The following is a 12,326-nucleotide window of genomic DNA, read 5'->3' as shown; positions in this document are numbered from 1 at the left end:
TGTATGTGTCATTATGATCATGATCATGATCATCATAATCATAATCATCATCATTTCATCCTCACCACGACGCGCAGGTCGCCTATGGGAGTCAAATATAAAGACCTGCACCTGGCGAGCCGAACATATCCTCGGACACTCCCGGCACTTAAAGCCATACGCCATTTCACTTCATTTTCATGGTTTAAAAAAACGCTTTATTTCTCATATTCCGAAAGTAGTTTTCCTCGTGGGAAGTATCGGGTGTGCACAATTACATAAAGTTATGGTATTCAGCGCGGTACAGCACGGGCTGTAATGATGATAGGAGTCTGAAATTTCGTAGATATGTTAACCAAGCAATGCGCTCGCGAATTTTAGTTCCAAGTTATGCCACCAGGCGAGAATGTGGCGTTGTGAGCAATGGTAAGGGTCTTATGGCGACGATGGGATAGGAAAGGCCTAGGAATAGGAAGGAAGCGGCCGTGGCCTTAATTAAGGTACAGCCCCACCATTTGCCTGGTGTGAAAATGGGAAACCACGGAAAACCATATTCAGGGCTGCCGACAGTGGGGTTCGAACCCACTATCTCCCGATTACTGGCTACTGGCTGCACTTAAGCGACTGCAGCTATCGAGCTCGGTTCCTAAAAAGGATCAGCTTATGGTGTAATCGATAGCTCTTCAATCTCAAGTAGGCCAAATTAGAGTGTTTCTGGAATCGTCATATCTTATTAATGACGATATAATGCTGATCATCATGATTGTATAATTATCACTATTATGACTATCTATTGCATTCCAGGCCGGTCTTAAAGGACCAAGTTCTGATAAGATAAGTTATAGGCACTTTTAAAAAGTCGATTCCATTTATCTGCTCGCAAGCGGTTTTTACCTGAGTTATGATACAACCAATGCAGCCAACTATCAAGTATAAAATGTCGTACTTTATTACATATTTGCAAAGAGGAGTCTGATTAATAGAAGAGTTTAAGGAATTCAGAGTCCAGGTGATGTGTACGATAACCGCAATTGCGCAATGAATTTGAGAAAGTTTTCTCAGTGCTTATTTGCTTCTAAAGAACTCCATATTTTTGTTTATTAGCACTGTGCAATACCTAGGAAGGAGTTGGATGGGCTTTATCATAAACCTGGTCAAATCGAGCGAATTTGCCGTGCGGTTAGAGTCGCATAGCTGTGAACTTGCATTCGGGAGTTCGAAACCCACCATTGGCAGCCCTGAAGATGGTTTTCCGTAATTTCCCATTTTCATACCAGGCAAATGCCGGGATGGTATCTAACTGAAGGCCATATCCGCTTCCTTCCTTGTCTATCTCTTCCGATCTTTCCATCCCCCCACAAGGCCCATGAGCAGTGAGGCCGCCTGGGTGCGGTACTGGTCCTCCTCCCCAGTTGTATCCTACGACCCAAAGTCTCACGCTTCAGGACACTACCCTTGAGGCCCTTGGGATCCCTCGCTGAGTCCTAGGCAAAATTCAACTCTGGCGGTAAACGGATTAAGAAAAAAGAAAAGAAAAGAAAAGAAAAGAAAAGAAAGTAATACTGCACCACACAAAACAAACCTATTGAAGACTGCACTCAGATCAGTGGCGTGCACTGAACCCCATCTATCCCAGCGCTGCTGGGGTAAAGTACTTTGTATTAACATTTTCTAATTATTCCTTAGAACGCTTTTTATAATGTTTAAAAAATTGCGAACATCTAAGCCAAGCCAAGTACAGCTAACTCGACAGTCCCCCGACAGCAATTTACGGCGGCAGGCCAGCTAGCTTAGGTAAGGGGTGTTAGTTTCATTACTTGACACTCGAATTCTTCAGCGCCGCACATGAGAGACTGCAAGAAAAATAACATCTTAGCAGTACAGCCACTTTGCACACCGTCTTGCTAATAAAAATAGAGCCAGTATATGAAATCAATTGTAATATAGAAGAATATAATATTTTAGTCTTGGGTTTCGGCATGTATACAGTTTTTTCGAGCAATTCATTGATGGTACGTGTAGAGTATATGATCGATAGCCTCAGAAAAATATTTAGGTTGCCCAGCATGAACACAGAGTTAAGCGCGAATAGTTGTCTGTGATGGTGGTATATAGTGAATTTTTGTAGGGTTCCTCCTGGATTATAGGTGAAGGTTTCGCGAGTTCTGTGGAATTATTCATGAATATAACGTGTGTTATACGTCGTGACAAATATTTCCCCTCGTTTGTCGTTGATGCACGTACATTCAGTATGCGAGTGAAACTATAAAACTTCAACGACGGTAAAATACCAGTTAAATTTTGCTGATTAGTTTAGATTAGGCTTTCTAAGTGAAAAACAAATAGTTAGTCCCACTGTATTTTTGTGAAAACCATGACTGTCCTATCACGAAGCGCCACCGGATGAAACTGTAAGTAGGTACACTGTTTAAAATCTGCTATAGATTAAGTTATGATGGTGTCGTCACTGCCGTCAATATCAATTTGGAAGTATGTGCGAGTTGAAAATCTTTCTCAGGTAGATCTTTCCTCGAAAAATGCAGCCTTATAAAATGGTAATGTTGACTTAAGGTAGTGTAATGGGGCTACGATTGTTTATATTTAAAAAACTTTTTGCAGCTGGGGTAATGAATATGTTCACCGCACGCCACTAACTCAGATATTTTATAACTAGCATGATTATTAGCTTGAAACCTAATATCAGCTAACTAAACAGTTTATTTGTCCACAATGTTTATTATTAGTACATACAGTACGGGTAACATGAACGGATTATTGCTAGTGAGAGAAATCAATCTATTTTGGCCCGTAAGCTGTACATGTACAATTTCCATTCCAGAAATGACAGTTTAATAAGGGCATATTGGATGTGTAGAAGGAAACTTTTTTTTTCAATCTGTTTTACGTCGCACCGACACAGATAGGTCGTATGGTGACGATGGGATAGGAAACGGCTATGAGTGGGAATGAAGCGCTGTGGCCTGGTGTAAAAATGGGAAACCACGGAAAACCATCTTCAGGGCTGTCGACAGTAGGGCTGGAACCCACCATCTCTCGAATGCAAGTTCACAGCTGCGCGACCCTAACCGCACGGCCAACTCACTCGGTAAACAACAGGGAGTTAAACAGTAATACAATACCTGCGTGCTTACGGCCAAATTAATGTACCAAAACGCTGTTCTGCATTCTACAGACCAAACAATATCTTGTTATCAGTTAGTATTTTCGAAAAAAATCAAACAACAAACCTACGGGACGAGCTTACTCTGGTTGAATAGTGAGTGAATTTTGCTGGGATAGACGGGTCTAGAACCGGTTACACGGTGTATTTATAAAGGCTAGTACACACCAAGCGACAAAGTTGCGGAACATGTGTATCGTGACAAGTTCCAGGGATGTCCTGCGATATTTTTCCGTGTTTGGGACTGTCGCGATACAAAAGTTTCATGTCGCAGATCTCCCATTCGAAATGGGATACATGATACAAATATTGCGCAACATGATGCAGTCTGGACGTGTCGCGTGACAAAGTCCCGGGACACGCCGATGCCAGTGTGCAGATAGCCGCCACGTGTTGGTGTAGTGTTTCGTGTTCTGTTGTTTTGCGATGGAAACTACTCTAAAAATCATTGAGGATTTACACACCCTCCCTTGTCTTTGGGATGTTATGTCTACCGAGTATAAAAACAGAGACAAAAGGAGGGAAGCAATGGAGTCTCTGGCTAAAAAGTTCACTATGTCCATTCACGAGATGGAGAAAAGGATTCACAACATTAAAAGCACATAAATCGATTTCTTGCGCCATTTCGCGCCGATTCCTGTGGTGCAACTGGCTCTATAGATGTGGACGCGGGACATTGTATAGCATTGTATCGCAAAAATACAATACAATGTCCCGCGACTTTGTCGCTAGGTGTGTACTAGCCTTAAGGAGAAAGCACGTTCGCTCTCTCAGGTAAAGAGGAGGCAATTTACATCATGTAAACAGTGGACAATTGAAAATTTTTACCTGGGGAGGCTATTTACCATCTCCGACATTAACGACTTTAGCACAAATTAACTGATGTTCAGCTGCGGATACACAATATTTCCTTTAAAGCTGACTGGAAATCTTCGCAGACAATTAGCATGGTGTCAGGAAGGGACAGAGTCTGGTGAGTGAGTTTCGGTGGGCTGCGAATAGTAAAAGAACACAATATACTCAACAATGCAGTTTTAGATCGTGACCTTTCCGTGTTCACATCTCGGTCGTAGTAAAACTTCTGAAGGAGGTAAATACATACTTTTGCTACTGGTAACACTGAGTTTAACTTTTCAATATAGATTAGGGAGCAAATAGAGATACGGTATCTCATTCTTGGTCACCTAAGGAACAACACTTCACAAGCCAAACAGCAGTGCATGGTAAGTAGGTATACAGATAAGAAAAAGTACGCAGATTATAAAGAACTTAATATTAGTTTAATATAAAATTGTTCTAGTCCGAAACAATTTCAAAACATTTAGACCTATGACAATCAAATTACATACTCTTCACTGTGTTCTACTGTTTCTGGTATGCTATAGTAATTTCATTTCTCCATTTGTTCAGTTAATTTACCAAGCGAGTTGGGTGCACGGTTCGGGGCACGTTGCGGAGAGCCTGCATTCGGGAGATGGCGGGTTCGAATCCCACCGACGGCAGCCCTGAAAACTGTTTTGCATGGTTTTACATTTTCACACTAGACAAATATCGGATCTGTACCTTAATTAAGGCCACAGCCACTACTTTTCCAATCCTCAATCTTTCTCTAAGTTGCGGCGTCGAAAATGCCCGTTGTGTTAGTGACATGTTAAAACACTAGCAAAAGAATAAAGGTATTAAATTAATTCGACCCATCAAAGTCATAGGCTAAATCATAACTCCTATATATTTACTACGTGTGGATACTGTAGATAACTAACATTATTAATAAAGGCTGCATGGCTCTTTTTAACAATACTCGTTTCATGACGTGAATGAAAAAGGAAAGGTCGCTAGGAATTTAATGAGATATCACTCCTATCAGAGCTATCAGATTATTTCTGAACAAAATCAGGACTTCTTGAATGAAAGTGACTTTTTGAAATCTATGGGCCCTATAATAGTCATACACATTGCAGAACTTTAACTTCCCTAAATTGTCACGTTATGACGTCTAGTCGTTTTCTGAAAATGTCGAATAATACACACAACACAAAACATACAATTTTAAAATAAAATATCGCTACGTCCTACCTTATTGATTTGCGAAAGCAACAGCCGTTGAGTCGGAGACCAGTTAACACACTTTGACTTGCTCGTGACGCACTACAGTAGATCTCGGGGAAGAACCGTATTGCGAGCACAATTTTTATGTCGTTATTGATAACGTTGCCTTTACAATAATTCTTGTAATGGACAATTAATGTAGACTGTACTATGTGGCAGTGGCGGCTGGTGGTATCTAAAGCTGGGTGTTGCACCAACATTTTCAATGTCACATTTTTATATGACAAGCTTACAGAAAAAACAAGAAACTTTATTCTCGTTAAGTAATGAACTACAATCCTATTAAAAGGGAAATATATCTGTCAATTACAATTCAGGAAATAAGAAGCTAATTATACACTATAACTACAGTTACTCTTAATAATAATGTTATTGGCTTTACGATCCGCTAACTACATTTTTACGGTTTTCGGAGACGCCGAGGTGCCGGAATTTAGTCCCGCTGAAGTTCTTTTACATGCCAGTAAATCTACTGACACGAGGCTGATGTATTTGAGCACCTTCAAAACCACCTGAAGGCCAGAGCCTCAACCGTCTGAGCCACTCAGCCTGGCACAGTTACTCTTAAATTGAAAATTTGTCCTGTTGTTTTTCATTGAAGCAATATGTTCATAATATTGTGGGTGGTCTGATATGGCGTGGATAAGAAATTACCGCGCGAGTTGGCCGTGAGGCTAGGGTCGCGTAGCTGTGAGCTTGCATTCGGGAGATAGTGGGTTCGAACACCACTGCCGTAAGCCCTGAAAATAGTTTACCGCGGTTTCCCATTTTCACACAGGGCAAATGCTGTGGCTGTGACTTAATTAAAGCCACGGTCGCTTCCTTCCCACTCCTAGCCCTTTCCCATCCCATCGTCGCCGTAAGACCTATCTGCGTCGGTGTAACGTAACGTAAAGGAAAAATTGTAAATTTAAAAACAAAATGGAAATGAAATTACCTTTGCGAGAGGAGAGAAAGTAGGAATGAAGTAATCTCCGCAGAGTGGTGCTATCTAAAGGGGGCATTTGGAACTTTTTCTCGGTAGGGGACTTGCTAGTCTCGTGCAACTCCCTGAGACCGATACTGGCGAGCATGCTACCTGATGCTATACAGGCTTTTAGACTCGTCCCTGCTGAGTTACATTGCGCCGCGCTGTCCGCTAGGGAGTTGCCGTAGGAAAGCAAACCCCTTGAGTTTGATTCGAAGCCGTCAGCGTTTATTTATTTATTTATTTTTTTTTTTGCTAGGGGCTTTACGTCGCACCGACACAAATAGGTCTTATGGCGACGATGGGATAGGAAAGGCCTAGGAGTTGGAAGGAAGCGGCCGTGGCCTTAATTAAGGTACAGTCCCAGCATTTGCCTGGTGTGAAAATGGGAAACCACGGAAAACCATTTTCAGGGCTGCCGATAGTGGGATTCGAACCTACTATCTCCCGGATGCAAGTTCACAGCCACGCGCCTCTACGCGCACGGCCAACTCGCCCGGTCAGCGTTTATTGGTCCGTTACGAAGCATTAATACAGCGAACGACCAAAGATGGTTGATTTTAAGCTGTTTTAGAATATATATTAGGTTTATTAAACTAAAACATCAGAAGGAAAGACGAGAAACGAAGTGTAAAATGATTGGGGGTTGTGCAACACTGCAACAATACCACGCACCGCCCCTGCTATGTGGACTATCCCTCTAATGGACAATTAACCCTCCTGTGGGTAGGAGTGGTCGAATAACACCAACGATACCCTCTGCCGATCATAAGAAGTGACTGAAAAGGGAAACTAGGGGCTCGGAATTTGGGAGCTTGGGTTGGTGACCACGGTTTCCCTAGCTGAGTCCGACATTGCTTCTACTTACTTGTGTTAGGTTCCTCACTTTTGTCTTTCCTATCCGATTTCCCTTGGTCAACTTTTGTCAACGATAGGCAGAGGATACCGTGAGTGTTATTTGACCACCCCCACCCACAGGAGGGTTAATTGTCCATTAGAGGGATAGTCCACATAGTACAGTCTACTTTAATTATTATTATTATAGAATTGTAAAGGCAACCTGATCAACGACGACATGAAATAGCGGCAAGAACAGGTCTGGAAGTTTTATATGAAAAAACAAAGTATATGGAAGGTACAAAATCGGGATTTAACAACCATCATGTAATCATTAGATATGGGAAAATTCTCCCAAGTAGGTAAATTCAAATACCTAGGCAAAATTATACAACCAATCGGGATAGATCAGCAAGCAAACAAACAAAGAATTACAAAATTACAAAAGCATACAAAATTGTCTGTAGCAGATTCAACAAAAAATCGATATCCCAAATCGCAAAATTACGACACTACAACACAGTTGTCAAACCAGGAGCCCCTTATAAATCAGAAACTCTGATAATTGGTGGCAGATCACGAACAAAAACATAGAAAAACAAAAGAAGAAAATTCTCAGGAAAATTCTAGGACCTAAATGCGAAAATGGTATTTGGATGAAAAGGTGATATTGATGATGATGATGATGATGAAGATGCTTGTTGTTTAAAGGGGCCTAACATCGAAGGTCATCGGCCGTGGATGAAAAGGAAATCACAGGAAACCTATCAAGTAACAGAAAAAAAATTCGCAGACACCATTAGAAAAAGAAGATTAAAATTCTATGGTCACCTGATCAGGATGGATAACAATAGGCTTCTTCTTCTTTCGGTGCCTATCCGTTTCGGATGTTGGCGATCATGATGGCTATTTTCGTCTTGTTTGTGGCAGAGCGGAACAGTTCAACTGATGACATATTGCACCAGCCTCTAAGATTGTCAAGCCAAGATATTCTTCTTCTTCCAGGACCTCTTTTGCTGTTGATTTTCCCCTGGAGTATTTTTTGGAGTAAGTTGTATCTATCTGTGTTGCGCATTATATGTCCCAGATACTGCAGCTTTCGGCATTTCACTATCTTGATCAACTGAGGTGTTGTGTTCATCCTTCTCATTACTTCCACGTTTGTAATTCTCTGGGTCCAAGATATTCTCAGGATCCGCCTATAAAGCCATGTTTCAAAAGCCTCCAGCTTCTTCTCTGTGTTTTTATTTAAGGTCCATGTCTCTACACCATATAAAAGAACAGAAAATACATAACAGTGCAGAAGTCTGATTTTAGTACCTAAAGTTAGATTGTGGCTTTTAAACACATTACTCATTTTCTGGAACACACTTCTTGCTTTTCCAATGCGTACCTTGACTTCTTGTGAGCAATCCCAGTCTTCATTTATTATGGTTCCAAGGTATGTATATTGTTTTACCCTTTCTATACTCTTTTGATTTATAACCAAGTTTATTCCGGAAATATTTTCCTTACTTATAACCATGAGTTTTGTAACAATAGGCTAACAAACCAAATCTCGCAGTATCTCTAAAATATCACAACTGGTTTACAGAAATAAAACAAAGATCTTCAGGAAATTGGAATAGGCTAAATGAAAAACTCTTGCAAGACAAAAATAAATTCAGAAATCTCATAAACAAACACAAATTTGCCGACCAAGCTAAAAGACAAGCTACAGGATGGACGGAAGAACGCAAAAAGAAGCACTGCGAAAGGATAAAGAGATTTTGGGAAGACAAGAAGAAACGTTGTGCTAAATGAGTTCACACGCGCTCCATAGTTGGGCATAACGAATAATAATAATAATAATAATAATAATAATAATAATAATAATAATAATAATAATAATGAGGGTCAGGATTTATATATAAACATTGTCAAAATACAGTGTAAACTATGAATTCCATACATGCCGCGTAAAAACTTAAAGGAAAGTCACAAAACAAATGTTTAACCTTCTTATATATATCAGGTGGCCCTCTAGCCCTGTACTTTCTATAAATAAGTGTCCCGCATGCACTAATTACGAATGGGATGCCTAATCACTGGTGTACGGTACATAGGAGCGCTACAACGTGCTGTATTTTGAAACAAATAGGAGTCATTTTACTCAACACGTTCTGTAATAGGGTGTTTTTGTAAATTCGCGAAAGATGCAGAAAATAAAATGTAATAACTCGTTAAGTTATCCACGTACAAAAAACAGGTTGTACATGGTATGTGCCTTGAACGATTCACCAGCTCTTAATTGCAAATCTGTGTGGAAAAATACGTGTATAGAACGTAGGTGGCTATTTGGAAACTCCTGCCCATACCTGCGAGCTTCGGCTTGTGTATTCGTTGTTGTCGATCACACCAGCCACTGTCGAAAAGTTGACAGCAACTGTAGTGCTACTGTACTATGTGCTCGAAAACGAGGCTTACTAAAGCAAGGGGCGCATCAGATGTGTGGCGCTGAGGAACTTGCAGCGAACCATCCGAAAGTATCTCTTCGTATTCTGACGTAACTTACCTGCAGACAGTAAAGCCTCATTCACAATGCAAACGTAACGTAACTTAAAATTAACGTTAACTCAGAAGTTAGCGGCCATCTTATCTAATGGAACCATTCACAATGCGCCGACGTAAACTTAACTGCGAGTTCGTAAAATTAAGGGATTGCAAACCCCAAGCTCTTGCGGTTAATTTTACGTTAACTTTAAGAACCAGCCAATCAGAGCAGAGGTAAACATTGTGTTTTGTGCACGACATAATGACTTCTTTCGACGAAACACTTGTAATTCTCTTTCAAAACAATCTTTGGAGAAAGAATTACAAAGACGCTGTACCGAAAAAATATAGGTGGAAATAAATATCCTGTAGCAATGAAATCTGACGGTAAATGGCGGTAGACAAGCTGGCAGCGCTGGCAAACGGACGAGAGACAATCGCTGTCATAAATAAAACAGTGTCCTTGTATATTTGTTAACATTATACGGACTACTAATTTACGAAAACGATATCATCCAAACAAACAGATCTGAACATCTCATCGGGGTGTGATAGATAGGGGCATGGATGTCGGTAAAGGAGACCTTACAATCCTTTTTATTAGAAAAGGGGAAGTAAATCATAAGAAAGGCAAACAGTTCAGGTTTCATCCACATGTCCAAAACGAACTGATGAGGGTCATTTCTTACTTTTGATTACCGAAATCGCACTGAGGTAACCTTCTTTGATTCAAGGGATGAACCCATTTTCTGCACCGTTGTTTAGATCGCCTTTTCGTCTTTTCCCAGGAGCAAAGCAATAGATGTTTGAAGTAATATGAATTCCGCTACCACTTTGTTTGATTCCATCGAGGTATTGAAATATAAAACTGCAAGATAGTCCAAAACCCGACTTCCGTGCTGAATAACAAGGCAGTGTTTTGATTGGCTGCTGTGTACTCTTTACGTTAATGTTACGTTCCTCCATTGTGAATACCACAAATTTTACGTTAATTTTACGGTTACGTTAAGTCGTTAAGTTTACGGTTACGTTTGCATTGTGAATAAGGCTTAATACCCCTGTGAAAATCAGTTGTTAAACATTACATCTATCACAGACAGGTGCTATTGAGACGATTGGTATTGAAACAGTTAACACATTCTCTACGGCTTCAAAGTTAACTGCATAGTATGCTACTGATTTCATTTTTTTTTTTTTTTTAATGAAGCTATGTCCATTGTCTCTTAAAATTGCTTTTTACCCACTTAAACTCCGCGCAACATCGCGAGAAGTTATAGGGACCATTCTAAACCTTGCAAAATTTTCAGGAGATAAATCCAGATCTATTTTCACACTTGATTCGCCACTTAAAATTGCACTGATTGTACACATATCACTATATCTTGATTAGCACTGCATTTAATTTCACTTCTACGCCTTCTGGAGTAATTGTGACGTTCAATCACTTTCCTTATAATGGCAAGGGTTTTGGATATAATGGTTTCTTGCTTTTGGAGAGCATTTGATTCTGTTTTGATGCACAAGAAGTTTGCTTAGATGTAAGCTATGGCTTTTTTCACTATTTTTGTCACCAACACTGATTCTGCGGATTCAACTGAAGCAGCACTGTCAGAGTCTGAAACAGTTAACACATTCTCTATGGCTTCAAAGGGGCTGCCTGGCCGAGGCGGTAAAGGCGTGCTCGGTTCGCTCGGAACGTAAGGACGCGGGTTCGAATCCCCGTCAGGAATTCGTGAAATGTAGGAAACGAGGTTCCACTTCCGGAGGTGCATATGGGTCTGAGGTTCACTCAGCCTACACCAAAAATGAGTACCAGGTTAATTCCTGGGGGCAAAGGCGGCCGGGCGTAGAGCTAACCTCTCTACCCCATCACGTACCGAGGTTACGAATAGTGGAAGCCTTTACCTTCCGCCCCTCCAAGGACCTTCATGGCCTGTATGGAGATGACTATGGCTTCAAAGTTACCTATATAGTACTGCCTCTAATCATGTTCCCCATCGAGATAGGATTGGTTTGGGTGGGAGTGACATATCAGGTTACATCAGTGGCGTAGCCAGGATCGACCGATAGTGGGGGGAGGAGGGGGGTAGTTACCAAATGATGATAGAACATAATGAAGTTGTGTGGTGCGCGCAACATGAGTGTCATTATAAGGACACTGATACAAGTAAATTATGTTGATGTTCAGATTGCAGTACCGGTACACCACAAAATCTTACATTAAAATACAGAACAAGAACGATATGATCGAGGCGAATAGTTTTGTGGCGAATAGTATGTTAAGATTACAATCTAAAATCCAAATGTTGAGGCTTCTTACATATATTAAGAGATCTTTTGGTTTTACAATGCCTCTGTGAATGCTCAAAAGAGTCGACTTTCACTGGTTTATTGTCAGTTACTGTTTATTTTATTTTGTTAAAAATTCAATTTGTGTAAGGGGCGTTCTAACCCTCAATAACTCTCCCTCTCTAGTCTACGCCCCTAGATTGCGTGTGTGTGTGTGTGTGTGTGTGAGAAAAGTTTTCATTCCCCACTCTGAAGGGGTGGGGCGGGCCACCTGAAGGGTTACGCCCTCCCTCTGGCCGAGAGCTTGGGCGGGGAGGAGGAGATGTGTGGAAATTGGGAGGTGGGAAAAGGCGATGTGAAGAATGCTGGATGGAAAGGCCTCGTGTCTAAGGGGGCTTTAGTATTATGATGAGTTTTTTTATTGTTTCCATT

General features: G+C 40.9%; 1 protein-coding gene across 1 annotated transcript in view; it reads left to right on the top strand.

Annotated features, from left to right (window-relative positions):
- The first annotated feature begins 4,323 nt into the window (after window positions 1-4,323).
- The window catches only part of LOC136858300 (unconventional myosin-VI), a 384,418-nt gene continuing 376,415 nt past the window's right edge, over window positions 4,324-12,326 (top strand). Inside the window, exon 1 of the mRNA XM_067137739.2 lies at window positions 4,324-4,383. The gene's annotated coding sequence lies outside the window, so the exon portion shown is untranslated. The remainder of the gene's footprint in view (window positions 4,384-12,326) is intronic.

This window comes from Anabrus simplex, chromosome 1 (assembly GCF_040414725.1).
Source record: "Anabrus simplex isolate iqAnaSimp1 chromosome 1, ASM4041472v1, whole genome shotgun sequence".
NCBI classification, from domain to species: domain Eukaryota; kingdom Metazoa; phylum Arthropoda; class Insecta; order Orthoptera; family Tettigoniidae; genus Anabrus; species Anabrus simplex.
The sequence above is the reverse complement of the archived record's forward strand: the minus strand, read 5'-3'. Positions and strand labels throughout refer to the sequence as shown.